Raw genomic sequence first — 16,575 nt, forward strand, 5'->3', positions numbered from 1 at the left:
ATCTTAATAAAAAGACCAGGAGTGAAAAACTACAAATGAAAAAGAGTTGGCATCCCCCACACAACTGCTTCATATACCTTGCTGAATGCTCGTGCAAAATATTGCTCAAATTAAACAATGACAAGAAATATTCTGGAAAAGGTTAAGGGATCTATATCTACTTGAAAGAGGGGTGGTGTTGCACATTCAGACTACAGAAATGTGCTGCAGAAAATTGTCATTTCTGGGCTGATGATAAACCTTAAGCTCAAGCCTAAGAATTTTTTGCGGCAATGTACACATTATGGATAAGTAAGTTATACATGGCTGAGTATTGGCATCAGTAATCAATTATTCTTTTATTTTTTTGTTTACATTTTTTTATTGATTTTTAAACATGTTCGATACAGTTAAACATCGGCAATGGCTGTAATCTTGAGATACATATTTAGGCATACAAAGGTATTATAGGCTAGTCCAATGCAGTCTCTCGCAGTTGTGTTAACGAGTCAATGTAGTTTCTACATAGTGCATGGGTGATGGGGTGTGCTGGGTTTTCCTAGCCTGCTGCGACGAAGTGATGGAGCTTAGTCAATTCTCTGTCACCATGAGTATTATGAACTTACTGTGCTAGTGTGTGGCCATGTTCTCAGTCCCTCTCTGGTGGTGGTTAGGTACCAGAGTTGTATCCAGAACTAAACATCTGGGTGCTAAACTGGGGTATTAATGCGGGATCAGTAGGGAAGGATGATGGGGGGGAGTGAGCGCAGACGGGAGGGGTCAGTAGGCCCTCCATGGCAGCATGTGTTGTTGTTCTAGTAACCATCGAGTTGGTGGTAACAGTCGTGCCGAAGAGTCTCCGCAGGTCCGGTCAACGGGGCAACGAGGCATCGCCTGTGCCAACATAGGGAGCTCGCTCCAACCTCCACAAGGACCTGACTGGAGTGCTGCTGAGTGGAGGAGCAGTCAACGGCTGGGTGGCAAAGTTGCGAGCTGCGTCTCGATGACATAGAGTAGCCAGGTGTGTTGCTGACCGTTCCAAATGTGTGGGGGTGAGCTTTGCACAGCAAGTGACTGTTGTTGTGTCCCCACTTGCTCCACTGCGCGGCTCACCTGCGGTCTTCGTCTTGCACCCTTCTGCAGTCCAGCATGGGATGACTGAGGCAGGGATCAAGGCTATCGGCAGGTGGTGGTCCAAAGCATACAGGACTTATGTCAAACCCCAGCTGTTGTAGACAAACTTAGCAGCATTAGGACCGGGGGGGGGGGCATGTGGGGGCACAGCCTCAGGAGTGCTCTGTCGCATGACATTGTGATTATTGCCTCAGAAGGAAGGCACCCACGACTGGTATGGGTGGTGGGTCACTCATTTGTATCTCGGATACACTCATGATGGCAGTGGGGAGGCCATAAGCAGGAGGGCAAGCCGGTCAACACATGCGTCTGATTACTCGGCCACCCGGGATGAGATGGAACCAGCTGCCAGCGGCACTCAAGGAATTACAGGCGGATACAGCATGGCATCCAGACACCTTGATAATACACCTGGGGCGAATGACCTGGCCCAGCTGGGGAAGAAAGACCTCCTCCAGGCCATCCAAACGGACTTAACAGAGGCGATGCTGTGCTTCGGTAGCACTTCCATCATATGGTCAGAGCTGATCAGTAGGCTGGTTTGGGGGGGGGGGCTACCCTCCACACGCAAGGCGCGTGGACACCAACAGAACAATTTGATGACCCCAAAAGTGGCAAGAAATTTGATATGCCTGCAAAAGGGTGATTTACGAATCCATGATGTGCAAATGATTTATGATAAGCAATGAGTTATGACAAGCAGAGCAAATGATGTATGACAGCAATGTACGACAGTTCACAATGGTGATTTATGGCCACGGTCATAAAATTATGACTAGGGTAATTAGGAAAAGGATGATAGGTCATATAATGGTAATAAAACTGCGGCCAACATCGACTACAAAAACGACAACACGTGTTGGCTGTTTTACTAGATGTACATAGGTAAGAAGATTGCCTGCTATTCTGGAGTGGGCACAGTGCGGGGGTTAATTAGACATCCAAGTGCACACCCACCATGCACCACACTGAGCAGATTCAGCCTAATGGAAGATGGAGTAATTCAGCCATAGAGGACTGGATCATAAAACATTTTCCACTGGTGGAAAGATAATGCAGTGCTTGTCGCAAACAACTTTTGTCCACTGAAAGAATGTTGCCCATATTTGTTGGACAGCATTTTGTTGTCTATGTACTGTGTTCTGTTGCTTTTTTTTTCTGCTGCATTATCGCAGTGCGATGTTGTTCCATTGTACTGTGGTTGTGTTGCGTTCTATTTGACTGTTTTGATTTGTGTTCCCCTCTTATATGTACTCTGTTGTGTTGCTTGGTGTTTACTATTGTTTTGTATTCTGTTTTATGCTTTAGAACTGTCAACAAATGCTGCTACATTTTCAGCCAAAGCAGCGAATGTCTTTAAAGTTCCTGTGACAAGAAATCATTTACCACTATGGTGGTGAAATAGCACTGCTCCAGCAATGTAACAATATAAGACACCAGCCAGGCCAAACGTGTAGCGGACACGCGCCTTAAACTACCATTTGCAGTGTTCGTTGTATGCGTTATGGTCCAGGCACTGTAGAATATCCATCTGTCTACTTGTTATAGATAGAAATAGGAGGAAAGAGTTATTTTGGCAACTTTTTGACTGGGGCTGGAAAGAGGCTCCTGGGGTTCTGGGAGAAAAATGCTCTACACTCGGGACATGACTGACTGGCTCATCTAGATTTTAATCTTCTTTCTGTTTCTTTAAATCTAAATGTTAGCAAACATAGATTCTGGCTTTATGGGCATGACAAGGCAAAACATATGCTGAGTTAAAATACTTCTAGCAACAACATTTTGCATGTATAAACAAGCAGGTGCCAGGGCTCAATACTTCATCTGCAGTCACGGAAAAAAGTAATTCTCGCCCCTGTGCTTTAGAGCAGCTTGGAGAAAAGTCTGAAAGCATGACGAAAGGCAGTTTTTGACTAACTCAGCTGAGATAAAAAGAGACTAGAGTTCTTGGAAGGAAGTAGATTCAGAAAATAGTTTATGAAAGCTGAGAAGGCCAGAGTACAGCAAATTACTATGAAAAGGAATGTGAAAAGGCACATATTAAGTGGCTGTAGAAATGCATTTTAAAAGAAAAACAAGTACAAGTGCATACCAGGGCAATGATGATTGAAATTATGTTTGTTAAGTTATACTTACCTTGCAATATCAGAATAAGACTATTTCAGGGCAAAAGGCATGCAAATTGTCAAAAAATAAATATCATGAAATCATCCATGTTACCCCAAACACGGAGGTGAGAATCAGGGGCACGTTGTATAAAGAAGCAGAGAGCAATTAGTCATCACAAACAATGTACAGACTGTTTGCAACAGATGTATGTCGTTACTACGCATGCTTTTACAACGCATGCCTTTACCACGCAACTTTACAACGCAAATCGTTACAACGACTTGCGTTGGGGGGCGCTAGATAGTGAATAGTTTAATTTACTATTCCAACTCCAGTCCCCGTGGATAGTAGGGGAGGTTTTGGATAGTAAATTAAACTATTCCCTATCCTACAGCGCAAGTCGTTGTAACGACTTGCGTTGTAAAAGTTGCGTGGTAAAGGTAGTGCGTGGTAAAAGTTGCGTTGTAAACGCTGTTTACCGTTTGCAACCTGTGTCTTATTTTGAGATTTAACATATGTACTAATAGGTTTCTTCCCACAATCACCAGTCAGAGTTGGTTTCAGAATGACCTGCCAAATGAATATTAAATAGGAAGGGTGCTATTTGCGACCAGCTGTAATGGGATAAAAACACAAGTATAGTGGCTCTCAATCAACAGAAGACCACCATCCCCACGTTTGAATCCCCAAGAGGTAAAGCCATGTTCTTAAAGGAACCGGTGCTGCCTTTAAAAAACATGTTTTCCTATTAAGAACACATTGGAGAGACCTGACAGCAGTCCCTGGGACCACCGCCTTCTCCCCCTGAGGTCACCTGTTACAATTCCCAAAGAGGAAGATATCCAAACATGACCGCTTCCGCTTTGCAAAGGGGATACCGTCTGCTTTGAGGAGTCAGTAACTTTTCAATCGTTTTAACACGTAACTCCAGGTCAGTGATACATAACGTTGTGATAGGTTTAGTAGACAGCAAAAGACCGTTTTGTGGTCAAAATCCCTATCACGATGTGAATTGCAAGGTTTGTGATGGCAAAATGGCTTTGTCAATCATGACCAAAGTTCTATTTGGAAAAAATCCTAGGTGTAGTGAACATAATTATCATAGTTTACACTGGTATACTGCAAAAAAGAAGATTTTGTATTTTGGGATTTTTCATAGTTGGACATTCAGGAATGACCAGCCGGTTTCAGTATTGACCGCTTGCATCATAATGGGGTGGTCAAAACTGGAACTGCAGTGAGGCTCGGAAAGCCTCCGACCGCGGGCCATAATGTTTTATTTAAATGTAGCTTTTTAAAATTGTATTTGGGGTTTTCAGAGCATACACCGCATTTGCAGTATTATATTGCACATAGTAGGATGTCTTCAATAGAACATTGATGCATTTTCCTATCTGGTGCCATATGACAACAGACAACTACCCCCCACCCCCGTAAGTCAGTACATAGTCATACATTTGTCAGCAAAGATTGTTGTGTCTGAGTGCACTGAGGAAGAAAACCAGATAGAGGGTGATCAGCACTAAACATTGTGGGGAAGCCTTTGCAAATAGCTGGGGGCCGCTGGAGCATTATTAAGGTCCCAGCAAGCTTTAATGTGGCGCTAGATGCGGTGATCCCGCAGGTAAGGCTATGAGGGTGTCAGACTTTGGGGTGTTAAAACGGTCTACTAATGTTTTCCCAAGCCTGGGCTGCCTCTAACGTGCCCATTCCATGTCTGGCTTCCCTCAGGAGCAATCTACCCTCACAACTTGCCCATTTCCCTTCTCCAGGCAGTTACTCAGGGTCCTCCCGGCAGGTTTCAGTTCCTCGTAATTTCACAGTTGGCCAGCATGTACGGCAAGTTTTGAAACTGACTTTTGATTTTAGCTTTATATGTGTATGGAAACCACCCCAGGAGACAGTGGCGCAGGGAGCAAGGTACTTCCCTCTTAACCCCTTGGGCGCGGCCGCGATTCTGCACCTGTGCGGCCGTTTCGAAGAGTGTGCAGGTTCATGACGGCCCCCAGCCGTCATCAGCATACGAGCACTGTGATGCATGACAGACGGGGCCATCATCAGCACGCAAGGGGTTAATGACAGCCTTAGTTATAACCTCCTGCCCAAAAAATGTGCAGCGAGGGGCATGTCCAGAACATGTGCAGGATATGAGCTCATCTAGGGCAGGCGGCATGAGCCAGGTGAAAATAACTACCAATCCTCTCTGAAGAAAGATACAATCTATGGAGCACATAATAATGAAACATTTTAAAGTGTGCATTCCTGGATATTTTCAGTGTTCTTTCTAGGATAATGCCCTATTTCCAAGCAGTGATAGGGATTCCAAGATCCTCCTCCCACAGCGATCGCATGTGTTCCAGCTGTTTGTACTGCTTTATATAGACAGGAAACCGTCTAAATGGTACCCGCAGAGTGGGCCACATATTGACAACTCCTCAGCATTTGTGGCTCAGAGGAGTCAGTGCCCAAATGTTTTCTCAGCGCCACTGTGAGGGCTCTGTGCAGAAGAAAATGGTCCTGCAGTAGATTGAATTCTGCACAAAGCTCTTCAAATGGCAGCATCTCAGAGTCTCTAAATAGGTCCACCAGCTTTTTTGTCCCTACCACATTCCAAGTGTAGGGTTCCCTCTGAAATCTGTCATGGGGAAGCTCTTTTAGCATGGAGAGACGTAAGTCAGGAGAGTATGGTATTTTGCTACGTGTTTTTTGCAAGCATCTGCTCCAACACCTGATACTCACCTGGAACTCCTGGGTATCTCTGGCAGTGGACTGTCTCACTCTTTGCAACATCTCAGTGAGGTCGGAAAGTGTCAGTGCAAATGGGTTTGGGGTCCTGTCCGGATCTCTTCCGCTCCCCATCCATAAGTTTGGCTGCTTTATAATGGGAATCGGCCACTACAACGCGGCCGTTTCCACGCAGACCATTACCACGCACGCATTACAACACGTGCGTGGTTACCACGGCAGCCTTTACCACGCATACCTTTACTACGAGATATGTAGTAAAGGCATGTGTGGTAAAGGCTAAAAAAAAAGGGGGGGGCTTGGGGGTTCTACACCCCCCAAAAAAAGTGTGGGTATAAAAAAGGCGATGGGGGGTGGGGGGGAGTCTTTCCCCCCAAAAAAAACACACCTGATGTGATGAAGCGGAGGCAATCAGCGTCGTTTGAGAGGAAACGGAAAGAAACTTCTGCTTCCTCTTTACGACGTCACCAAGGAAGATGGATAGGAGACAAAGTGAAAAGGTAAGGGGAATTTTAGTTTAAACAAAAAAAAGATTAAGGGTTAAGGGCAGGGTAAGGAGTGGGGGCTGGGGGGTCATGTAAGGATACAGGGGACGGGTATAACCTTTACCAAGAGTATGCCCTTACCATGCATAAATTTACAACGGAAATCGTTTTAAATCTATGCGTGGTAACGGAATATTCGTGGTAAAGGTTATGTGTGGAAAAAGCATTCCGTTGTAACACATTTGTGGTAAAGGCATGCCTTGCAACGGAATGCGTTGTAATGACATACAACCATTTACAATATGTCTCCAAGACAGGGACTGTCAATCCTCCTGTCGCCGTTGAGCGCTGCATCGTAGACAATGCCACTCGCCTACGGCCAGCTCCCCATATGAAGGCAGTAATTAAGGAATTCAGGTCTCGAAACATTGCTCGTGGGACCCAGACCGGGAGTGTTCTGAAGAAATAGAGGAGATTAGGCAGGGCCACCACCTTCAGGAGAGGAATTTGGCCCACTGCCGAGAGCGACAATGTTTTCCAATAGTCTGCATGAGAGCATAGGAAAGCTGTAAAGCTCCATGATAATAAGCTTTCTCCTGAAATTTTTCAATCAACATCTTTATATATGCCTATTATACTTGTGTTGACTTAAAGGGAAGGCATGTCCAAAACATTTGCAAATCCATAGTGGTCCACCTAACTCATGCCATCGTTTAAACGTTTGTCAACATCAAGGTCCTTCTCAAAGTTTTACAGATGGGACTGATCTCTTGCCAGCTAAAAGATTTGAAATAGTATAACGAGAAACATCATTCACAAAGGAACTACTGCCATTTGTGGTCTTTATAAACAGGTGGCATTTGATTGGAAACCTAGTTATTGTAACCTCACCTCACCTTTTCCTCTATATCCCATTTACAATAGGGCCCCCAAGGAAGTCTTAGGCAACCCTACTATTGTTGAATATGAAGAAAGGAAAGAATCCAATGCTGATGTGGGTACATGCATGCAGAGGCAGCAGGTCATGAAGACAGGGAGGCTTTAGTCCTGTAGAATTACAATAACATAATAAAATATGTAGTAAGGCACCTTCTGTTTTCCTCTATTCGCTGTGCGCACACCAATACGTTTTGGGGCCCCTCTTTCGGATCTTGTTCAGGCTCCATGCGTAGGTTGGTCCACTCCACCTAAGAGTAAAATAAGATTATTTATAATACAGTACTTGTTGTGTAGCTCAGAACACAAAGTTTCATATGTGTTTGGATGCCCATAAGTGCCCATTACAGTAGGGATTAGTTCCTAGTACCTAAAGGTCAAAAACAGCACATACACCACCTCTTCAACAAAGTCAGAAAGGAAGCGCGGAAACAGCTGTATCCTGCAATACGTTGCAAGCACTACCATTTTCATGTGTGGGTAAATGTATAGTTTATGTATTTTTGGGGTTTATTCGGGCATATCACTGCAAGAGAAATACAGATTAAGGGAGAATGTAGACACCAAACCTGGTGGGTTACTCTAGTCTAGATAAATACCCAAAAGGAAAGAATGTTTTAGATATGACTGTTCATGCCCAAGAACAAAGACTTACTGAGTTGAGTCGATAGACTTCTAAAGCATGGTAGAAGCCAAGAAAATAGATGCTGAAAACTAGGCGGACCCAATCAGACTTGGAACAAATGCAACTCTTGAACTCGCAGTGGTCTTTAATCTGACAGTCTAAAATTGTGCCCCAGGAACTAATAATTACCTTTCACTTGTACATTTCTTCAGGAAATGTAGATTGCCATTGCTTTCTTTTTTGTAAACTTAGTTCCATCAGTGAGCCACGAAACCATCACAATTAAAAAGGCGTTTTCCTATTTTCCTGAAGCTGTGAAAAGAGATTTTGTCCTCTTGGCCTTTCTGGAAAAATACTAGACTGTGAGAAGGTTTATGCTACTCTGTCTAGACAATGCCAAAGAGTCCTTAGAAGAGGAGCATTCACAGAGAAATACAACGTAGCATCAATTCTTTCCTGTTCCTTCTGAACACCACTTCCCAAAAAAGTTGTGAAATAGGTGCCATTGAGCCGCGAGTCACGAAAGTGACTTTCAATGGCCCTGGTTTTCAGCCAGTGATGGGGTGATGGGAACTGTAGGCCCATACCTATCATAGGAAATTTAACACTACAAATTCTAATGGTTCGTGTGATATAGAGCTGTAGACGGTCAAAAATGATATGGTCATCAGAAGACTGAATACAACCGCCATCAGTACTCTTGGATGGTGTTCAGTCTTCTTGGAAGCCCAGCTGTGGGCTTACGTACTAAAAGATTTGAAAGAATTAAGGCTGGGCTTTACACAGTTTATTAATTACTTTTTGGAAAAAGCTGGTCAAGTCAAAGTAGTGGGTGCCAAGAGGTCCCAGGAAATGGGTGAGCATTGCCTTTGGCACTAAATTAAGGCTATACAACTTCGGGGGGCTGTAAGTACTAAAGGTCATTTTGCTGGCACTTTTTAGCAGCAGGAGCATCAATAGGACTGAAGGTTACCCCCAAGAGACCTCCTGGATGAAGGACAGATCTGGCAGACCATTCAAACAGAAATAACAGAAATAACTAGAGAATCTTTTTCATAGGCAGATGGAGTCAAACTTCCCAACCACAAAACAACCAGAAGGAACGAGGCAAACTCTCATGTCTCTCTCTGGCTAAGGAAAGGGGGATATGAGCTTCCATAGAGTCCTGGATGACTCCAGTGACTTTCTATTGGTCACTCTTTTTGTCTACCTCTATGTCACAAACCCAGGTGCTCACAACAGGCTTGTACAGCTGATGCACAGAGGTGCAGGTCGAGCGGCAAGTGCTAGCCCTTCAACAAACATAGTCATTAATGTTTATGTCAACCCTCTTGGATTCAGTTCAGGCCCGCTCAGCTGCAGATTACTGTGGCACAAGGAAAGGATCTTCTGTGAGTTATCTTGTGTTCTTGCTACACACAACTGCAGTTGCATCTAACTTTTGGTTACTTACATCTAGTGCTTGAAATGGAAAAATAGAAGTGCAGGTACTCTGTACCAGAGTACCTGCTTGTTTCTGAGACGTGCTGGTAGTCTCCCGCTCAAAATAAAAAAGTGCCAGTACTCCATACCGGACAGTACCGAGCCATTTAAAGCACTGCTTACATTACACACCAAAGCTGGAAAACCTCTACAGATACAAAAGAAGTACCCTATAAACAGAAAAGCTTCAAATCCTATTCACAGGCACACAATCAATTAGTAGCATAGCCAGTGTGTCATTGGCAGTGCTTGAAATGGAAATAGAAAAGTCCAGATACCAGTGCTTAGTTTGTAAAAGAATAAGCGGTGGGCCCAAAATTGTGCTGAGAAGCCCATGGCCAGTGCTATTGTATGTCGATGTGCTAAAGAGCAAGTCTTCCTAGTCTTAATTCTACCTCTCAGGGCTCTTTAATTCATCGCCAGACACTCTCCGCCCGTTATCTCACTCTTGTGAGCTCATTTTCCCACCTGCTTTCTCTCATGGTCGCATTTTTTTCTATCTTTCTCTTCCTGCTTCTTCCCCCCTTGTATGAATTTCATTCTCTTGTTCTAGGTCAAAGTCTGATTAAGAAAAATAAGGTCTTTTCCCCAAAAATGAGTGGCGGTGGGCCCCACCTCCGACCACAGGCTCAAATTAAGCACTGACAGTGGCAGGTACCCTATGCCAGAGTGCCTGCTTGTTTCTCCGAAATGCCATTACTCTCCAATAAAAAATATCTCAAAACAGCCTGACAGCACAGTCCGATTTAGAGCACTAGTCATGCTCCCTAGTCAGAAAATAGCCCCCAGGCTGCTGTTTGAAAGGCAAAATACAGCAATAATCAGGGTTCAGTGGGCCTAGCTTCCACTGGTGCAGCAGGTGCAGTGGCACCCTTGCCAAGATGTTTTTATTGGTTTCAGAGATAAAACATACACAGTAAAACAAACCTTGGCAGGAGACACCAATGCATCATATAGGCCGAGAGCTACAGGAAGCTAAAGTATTATATGCAGTTTGTGTACTAGGACTTGGCGAGCCCATAATATTCTCAGCATGACCCTCCCAGGTCTCCAACGGACACAGCATATGTCACAGTTCAACAAGTTCTTGTGGGAGGTAATAAAAGTCTGTGTCCATCCCTCCATTCTCCTCCCCATAACGCTAAAACATAAAATATACAAACGATGGTGTCACGGTGAAAGAAAGTTCAAGTTTGGTTGCGGGTGAAGGCAGGGCTAGGGAGAGAGGGGGTCCCCACAATCCCGGGAACCCTCCCATCAAAGCAGGGGAGCCAACAAAAGCTCTAGATATGAAAGAGATGTGGAGATCGCAGTCGTGGCCCACATGCAAATAAAGGTAGCCCCTCCGACAGATATTCAACCAGGGGAGCCCAAACATAGTAGAACCCCTTCCTTGAGTCTTACACAATATCCGCCGTTCTTTCCATCGCCAGTACGCGTCATAACCTGGCATATCATTGGGTAAGGGAGGGGGCCTCCACCTTTTTCCATGCAGCCGCCACAGCCATCTTAGCTGCCCCGAGGCACAGCCACATCACGGAATGATCCCCCTGCGTTTGGCGTTTCAGGTTGGGATCCCGAATCCCCGGGAGAGTGTGTTCTAGCGTGTCCGGGATCGGATAACTCAGAATCAGTTTGATTTGGGAGAGTACCTCCTTCCAAAATGGCTTGATGCGTGGACTGTCCCACCAAACATGCCTGAAATCCCCCAGTAGCTCCAGCCCCTTAAGCACCTATCAGAGGAATTAGGGAAAATAGTGTGTAGCTTCTGAGGGTGTAGGTACCATTTGTACATAATTTTAGAGTGGGCCTCCCTCAAAAACATGGAATGATTGTATTTGGGGATGTCCCAATAGAGGGAGGTCTATTGTTTCCTCTCCAATGAGGTGGATAAGACTGAGTCCCAGAACCTTTGGTGTCTAGGGGCGGGGTGGGATCCTAAAGTCCTTATGAGTGAGTAAAGGAAAGAGATGGCCCCCCTCGTGGAGGCCCCTGATTGCGCACATTTTTCAATTGGGAGTAAATCCCTAGTGGCGGCCTGCCGTACCTGCCGTTGTAGGACCCAATGCTTGAGCTGCATGTAATGATATTCTTCAGAGGGCTGAAGGTTAAAGGCTCTAACACATTCCGCAAATGTCATCAATTTCCCCTGCTCAAACAGATGAGAGAGCATGAGACAACCACCCTCTCGCTAAGCCTCAAATGACCCCTCCCGCAGCGCCAGAGGAAACTCGGGGTTGAAGTGGATAGGAGTGTAGGGGGAACGGAAGGTGGTAAGGGGCGGGGATCTAGCTAGCTCTTCCCAGACCCTTAAGGTGGTAGCCGTAGGGGTACTGATATAGGCATTGCGTGGTCGATTGTGTTTCTGTTTCCACCGGAGGTCCCAAATGGTTCCGTCCACTATTTGGCGGATCGGTCCATATGGAGCCACAGTTTTTCCAATTCACTGAGGGGCCACTCCGTGACCACTCTAAGTTGGGCTGCTCTATAGTACCCCAAGAAATCCGGCAGGGCCAAACCCCCTCCTCTGGTTAACACGCGATTGGAAAGTCGCGCTCTCTGCCCCTGCCAAATAAACTTAGTAATCATTGTTTTCAGATCAAAAATTAAAAAAAGAGCCCGATCCACTGGGATAGGTAGACCTTGAAAAAGGCACAGCAAGTGCAGGAGAGATAGGCTGTCCTCCATCTGGACAGGTCAGCTTTAAGCTGGCACAACAAGGAAGGGTAATTAGCTTCGTAAAGGTATTCTCGCATGGGAATGAGTTTGATGCAGAGATATGTGATATCTTTGTGTGTGCTCTGGAAAGGGGACGCTTCTTCAATAATCCGCATGGACTCCTTAGACACGGTTAAGTTAAGGAGAAAGGATTTTGAGAGGCTCACCTTAAATCCCGAGGCCTGTTCATATGAAGCAAGCTCAGATTGAATAGCTGGGAGAGAACTTTGGGGCCTCGTGACTGTAAGCAGCACGTTATCTGCGAAGAGAGAAATCTTGTGTTTGTCTGTGCCGAACAGAACCCCCCTATGTCTGGATTGGACTGAATGCCTTCCGCAAGGGGTTTGATGCTGAGCGCAAACAGCAGGGGGATAGCGGGCACCCCGCCTGGTTCCCCGAGAAAGTTTAAAAGGTCCTGTAGCTACTCCATTCACCAAGACCCAGGATCTCGGAGCGAAATAATTTGCCCATACCATTCCAATGAAGGTCTCAATAAAACCAAACCGTTGCAGTATACGGGTCTGAAAGTCCCAGTCAACCCCATCAAAGGCCTTCTCCGCGTCTACCGAGAGAAGAACCGCTGGAATGCCCTTCCTCTGTACCTTCTCAATAATGTGTACCACCCTCCGGAGGTTATCATGAGTTTGCCTCCCCTTGATGGAGCACGCCTGGTCCGGCTGCATGAGCATCGGCATAGCATGTTCCAGGCGCAAGGCCAATATTTTAGAATATGACTTGGCGTCCAAATTCAGGAGCGCTATAGGCCTATAAGAGGCGCAGCTAGTGGGGTCTTTCCCTGGTTTGGTGATAACTGAGATCAGTGCCTCTCCCATAGAAGGGGTCACCCTTTGCGTGCTAGCTATATCGTTCAAGAGTAACTGTAACGATGGTCAATCCTCAGGATTGGTTTGTTGCTAGGTATGGTCCACCTCTTGATCTAACCAAGCCTACAAGCCGTAAAGGCAAAGGTCAGTGGAACGATCAAGGGTGGGAAGGAAAGGGAGAGAACAGCAGGGAAGGAGACCTGGAACGAGAAAGAAAAGAACCCCAGACTGAGAACACCTTCTATACATGTATCATTATGAACAAAACCTTTATCTAAGACTGACCCCTACCAGGGGTGGCTACACCCCTTATACCTGAAAATAAAAGGAAAACATCCTTGTAATGGCTGTTGCTTGGGTAGAAGGGGGTGCCTTCTACGTGGACGGATTTGGAATGTTATAACTGCAGGAAGGAAACAAAAGAACATGTAGCTATATATATAAGCACTCACCTAGCATCCAGAAACAAACAGTAACAACCTTATATTCAAACATGTAACATGAACCTACCCTTATCTAGACTCCACCGCACTTCACAGGGATAGAGCGTAGGCTCTTACCACTCACACCAACCCCTGTTAAAGATGGAGCCAGAAGAAACACTTATAACAAGACCTTAGACATCCTCCATTCATTTAAACAAACAGCAATCCGTAATATTTACCACAGAAGTGGTAATACAATCTGTGGACCTTAATTAGTAAATAGTCTTTTTTATTTCCATGCAAAATTCAATGATAGTACCTCTGGTGTAATGCTTCTTACACCGAAGTGTTTATAGCAATGCAGGAAATCAATCAAAGTAACCCAAGGGGAAGAGCTCACAGAATAGCGAACACAAAAGGAAAAGTAAATCACTCTGCTCTGGAAATGAATAAGGACCGCTAATTTACAGACACCCCGCCGGCCGACAATGCAGGCCGAACAAATTCAAAGCCACTGAAAACCCTCGCCGCTAGCCGATAACGCCAGCCGAGGAAACACTCAGGTAAGTGTACCAGCTTGCATATGAGCAGCCGCTCTCCAATGGAGGTTGGTCAATCAACAGGCAAACAAAGGGTGCCAGGCCCCCTTACCGCTCTGCAATGACAGGAAACGGAACTGCTGCAAGAACCAACAGAGATAAAGAATTTCCAACACTGGTTTCCTGACTCCATTGCCTTTTATGCCGGCTTCTCGCGACGTCTGACGTGACGTGCGAGTGCTCATGGGTAATGTAGTTCAGGATACCGGCACTGAACGTACTCGTGGGATGATTCGTCATGCAGCGTGCGCTCACAGAATCACGCTCATGACAGTAACACTAGACGGCGGACTAATTCTGGCGCAAAGGTACGATAGAAGTGGGCATTGAGACCATCAGGGTGCCTTTTGGAGCTTAAGAGAGTCTATCGCCATTTGGACCTCTTCCGTGGAAATGGGTCTACTTAAGTCTTCGTTCGTGGAGGCCGAGACCTGGGGCAGGTCCAAAGCCTCTAGGTGGTAGTCCTGTACTCTTATGTCCAATGGATCGGCGGTATACAGGGAGCGGTAGAACTCCCCAAAAGCCTTTGCTTTCCCTGGTTCATTTTGGTGGGTAATCCCCTTCCCATCTACTATGTGCTTGATGTACTCCTTTTCCTGTCTCACTCGCTGTTGGCATGCCAATAGGGTTCCTACCTTGTTCCCCCCTCGTAGCTGCGGGCCTGCAAACTCAAGAGGGTCTTATCAGCTCCATTAGTGTAGATGGCCTGAAGGTTCCCCTTAACCTGCGCAATTTTACACAGGGATTGGGTCGTGGGGTTAGACTTGTGCTCATCTCGGTCTTTCGGAGCTCCCCCTTGAGAAGAAGACGTTCCCCCTTGCGTTGTTTTTTTAGAGTGGCGTCTAGCTCGATACACTTCTCCTGGATAACTGCCTTGAAGGAGTCCCAATTGTTGGCCAGTGAGGTTTGTGCCAGATCGTTAAGGTCAAAGTACTCTGTGATTGCCTTTCTCAGCTCATCCCTGAGAAGCCGATCCCTGCAAAGGAAGTTGGGAAAATACCACCTGACAAGCTTAGGGCGCGAGGCAGGCCACTCAAGGACCAGCTCTACAGGGGTGTGGTCAGAGAGGCAAATCGGGTGGAGCTGGGACCCCGACAGTTTGTGGAGGTGGGACTGACAAATGAATGCGTGATCGATCCTGGAGTATGTCCTATGTGAGTGCGAGAAGGAGGAATAGTCCTGGGTCGTGGGATGAGCAACCCTCCAAGCATCTAATAGCCCCAACCCCTGCAATGCTACCTTAAGTGATTTGCTAAACACGCCCCCGCCGCTCTATGGAAGTGTGTAGTGTCAAGGATAGAGTCCCATATCAGGTTGAAGTCTCCCAGCAATAAGATGTCGCCCCTTGCAAATCCCTCCACCGAGGCTAGGAAAGAGCTCCAAAAATCGTATTGCCCTGCGTTGGGTGCATAGATCATGGCAATCGTGCATAATCCGCCTAGTATTTCACCCCTGACCATTCGGAACCTCCCCTCTTTGTCCGTTTCAGTGTTGTGGTGGAGAAATGGGATTGAAGAGTGAAAAAAAAGAGCCCCCCATTGTGTTTAGTGTGTGCAGAGGAGCAAAAGATCTGTGGATAGGCTCTATGTTTCAGCCTTTGTTCCTCTTGCATGGCAGCTATTTTATCTGGTGGTCAATTAGAAATTTCCAGATCTGTTGCCTCTTGATAGGGGAGTTAAGACCCTTCACATTCCACGTTAAGCAATTAACCCCCATCGAGCACCACAAAACGGGTCAAAATGCCTCTCTAACTGCCCACCTGGAATCGTTATTCTCTGCTCCCCTCCCCACCAAAGCAATGTAAAATAATCGCAAAAGGTACCGAGCCACCAAAACAAATTGAACATTAACAGAGACAAACCATAAGTTTGAGCTCTGGGGTTCTCATTCACAGAGGAGAACCTCATTTTGAGTGATATCTGAGGCGGACCAAATTCCGCCTCCAAGGCCCAAAAAAAAGCTACTTAGGCACAAATGTAACATTAGCTAACGAGAACTTTAAGTGATATTGATGGCATAAAAACTTTGAACCTTTCCCCCCCTCATCCTCATCATAAGAGTCAGAGTGGCTGATGGCTGACTTGAATGTTCCCAAGGCCCCTGCAAAAGCCTGCAACCCTCATATTCATCTGGGTCCCTCCAGCGAAACAAACCCTTGTGTATGATAGAAATCGAAGTGGTCTTCATCATCCTGTAGTGTACTTGCCAGCTCTCTGCTGCTGTAGCCAGGGCCACCCTTGCTGCTTCTTCGATCTTGCCTCAGTTTCTGCTACTCTTGTTTCTGCCACCTGTGTCGGGTGGGCCCCTCAATCCCCACAATAGCAGCCGTCTCTTCCAGTTCGGTGCAGTGATTGTTCTTGTTGTTGAGTGGAAAAGCTAAACCAAAGGGGTAGGTCCATGGGTATTTCACCTTGCGGTCTCTTAAGGCTGTTGTGACTGGTCTGAACTGCTGGCGCCGAGCTAGTGAGGCTTGGGCTACATCTTGATACAGCGAACATGTTGCATTCTGGAATT

The 16,575-nt window shown here is 46.0% G+C and overlaps 1 protein-coding gene across 1 annotated transcript in view; it reads right to left on the reverse strand.

The window, feature by feature from the left end:
• The window catches only part of POU6F1 (POU class 6 homeobox 1), a 211,186-nt gene that overhangs the window by 182,489 nt on the left and 12,122 nt on the right, over positions 1 to 16,575 (reverse strand). Inside the window, exon 2 of the mRNA XM_078688854.1 lies at positions 7,542 to 7,639. The gene's annotated coding sequence lies outside the window, so the exon portion shown is untranslated. The remainder of the gene's footprint in view (positions 1 to 7,541; positions 7,640 to 16,575) is intronic.

Source organism: Lissotriton helveticus, chromosome 1_1, assembly GCF_964261635.1.
Source record: "Lissotriton helveticus chromosome 1_1, aLisHel1.1, whole genome shotgun sequence".
Classification (NCBI taxonomy): Eukaryota; Metazoa; Chordata; class Amphibia; order Caudata; family Salamandridae; genus Lissotriton; species Lissotriton helveticus.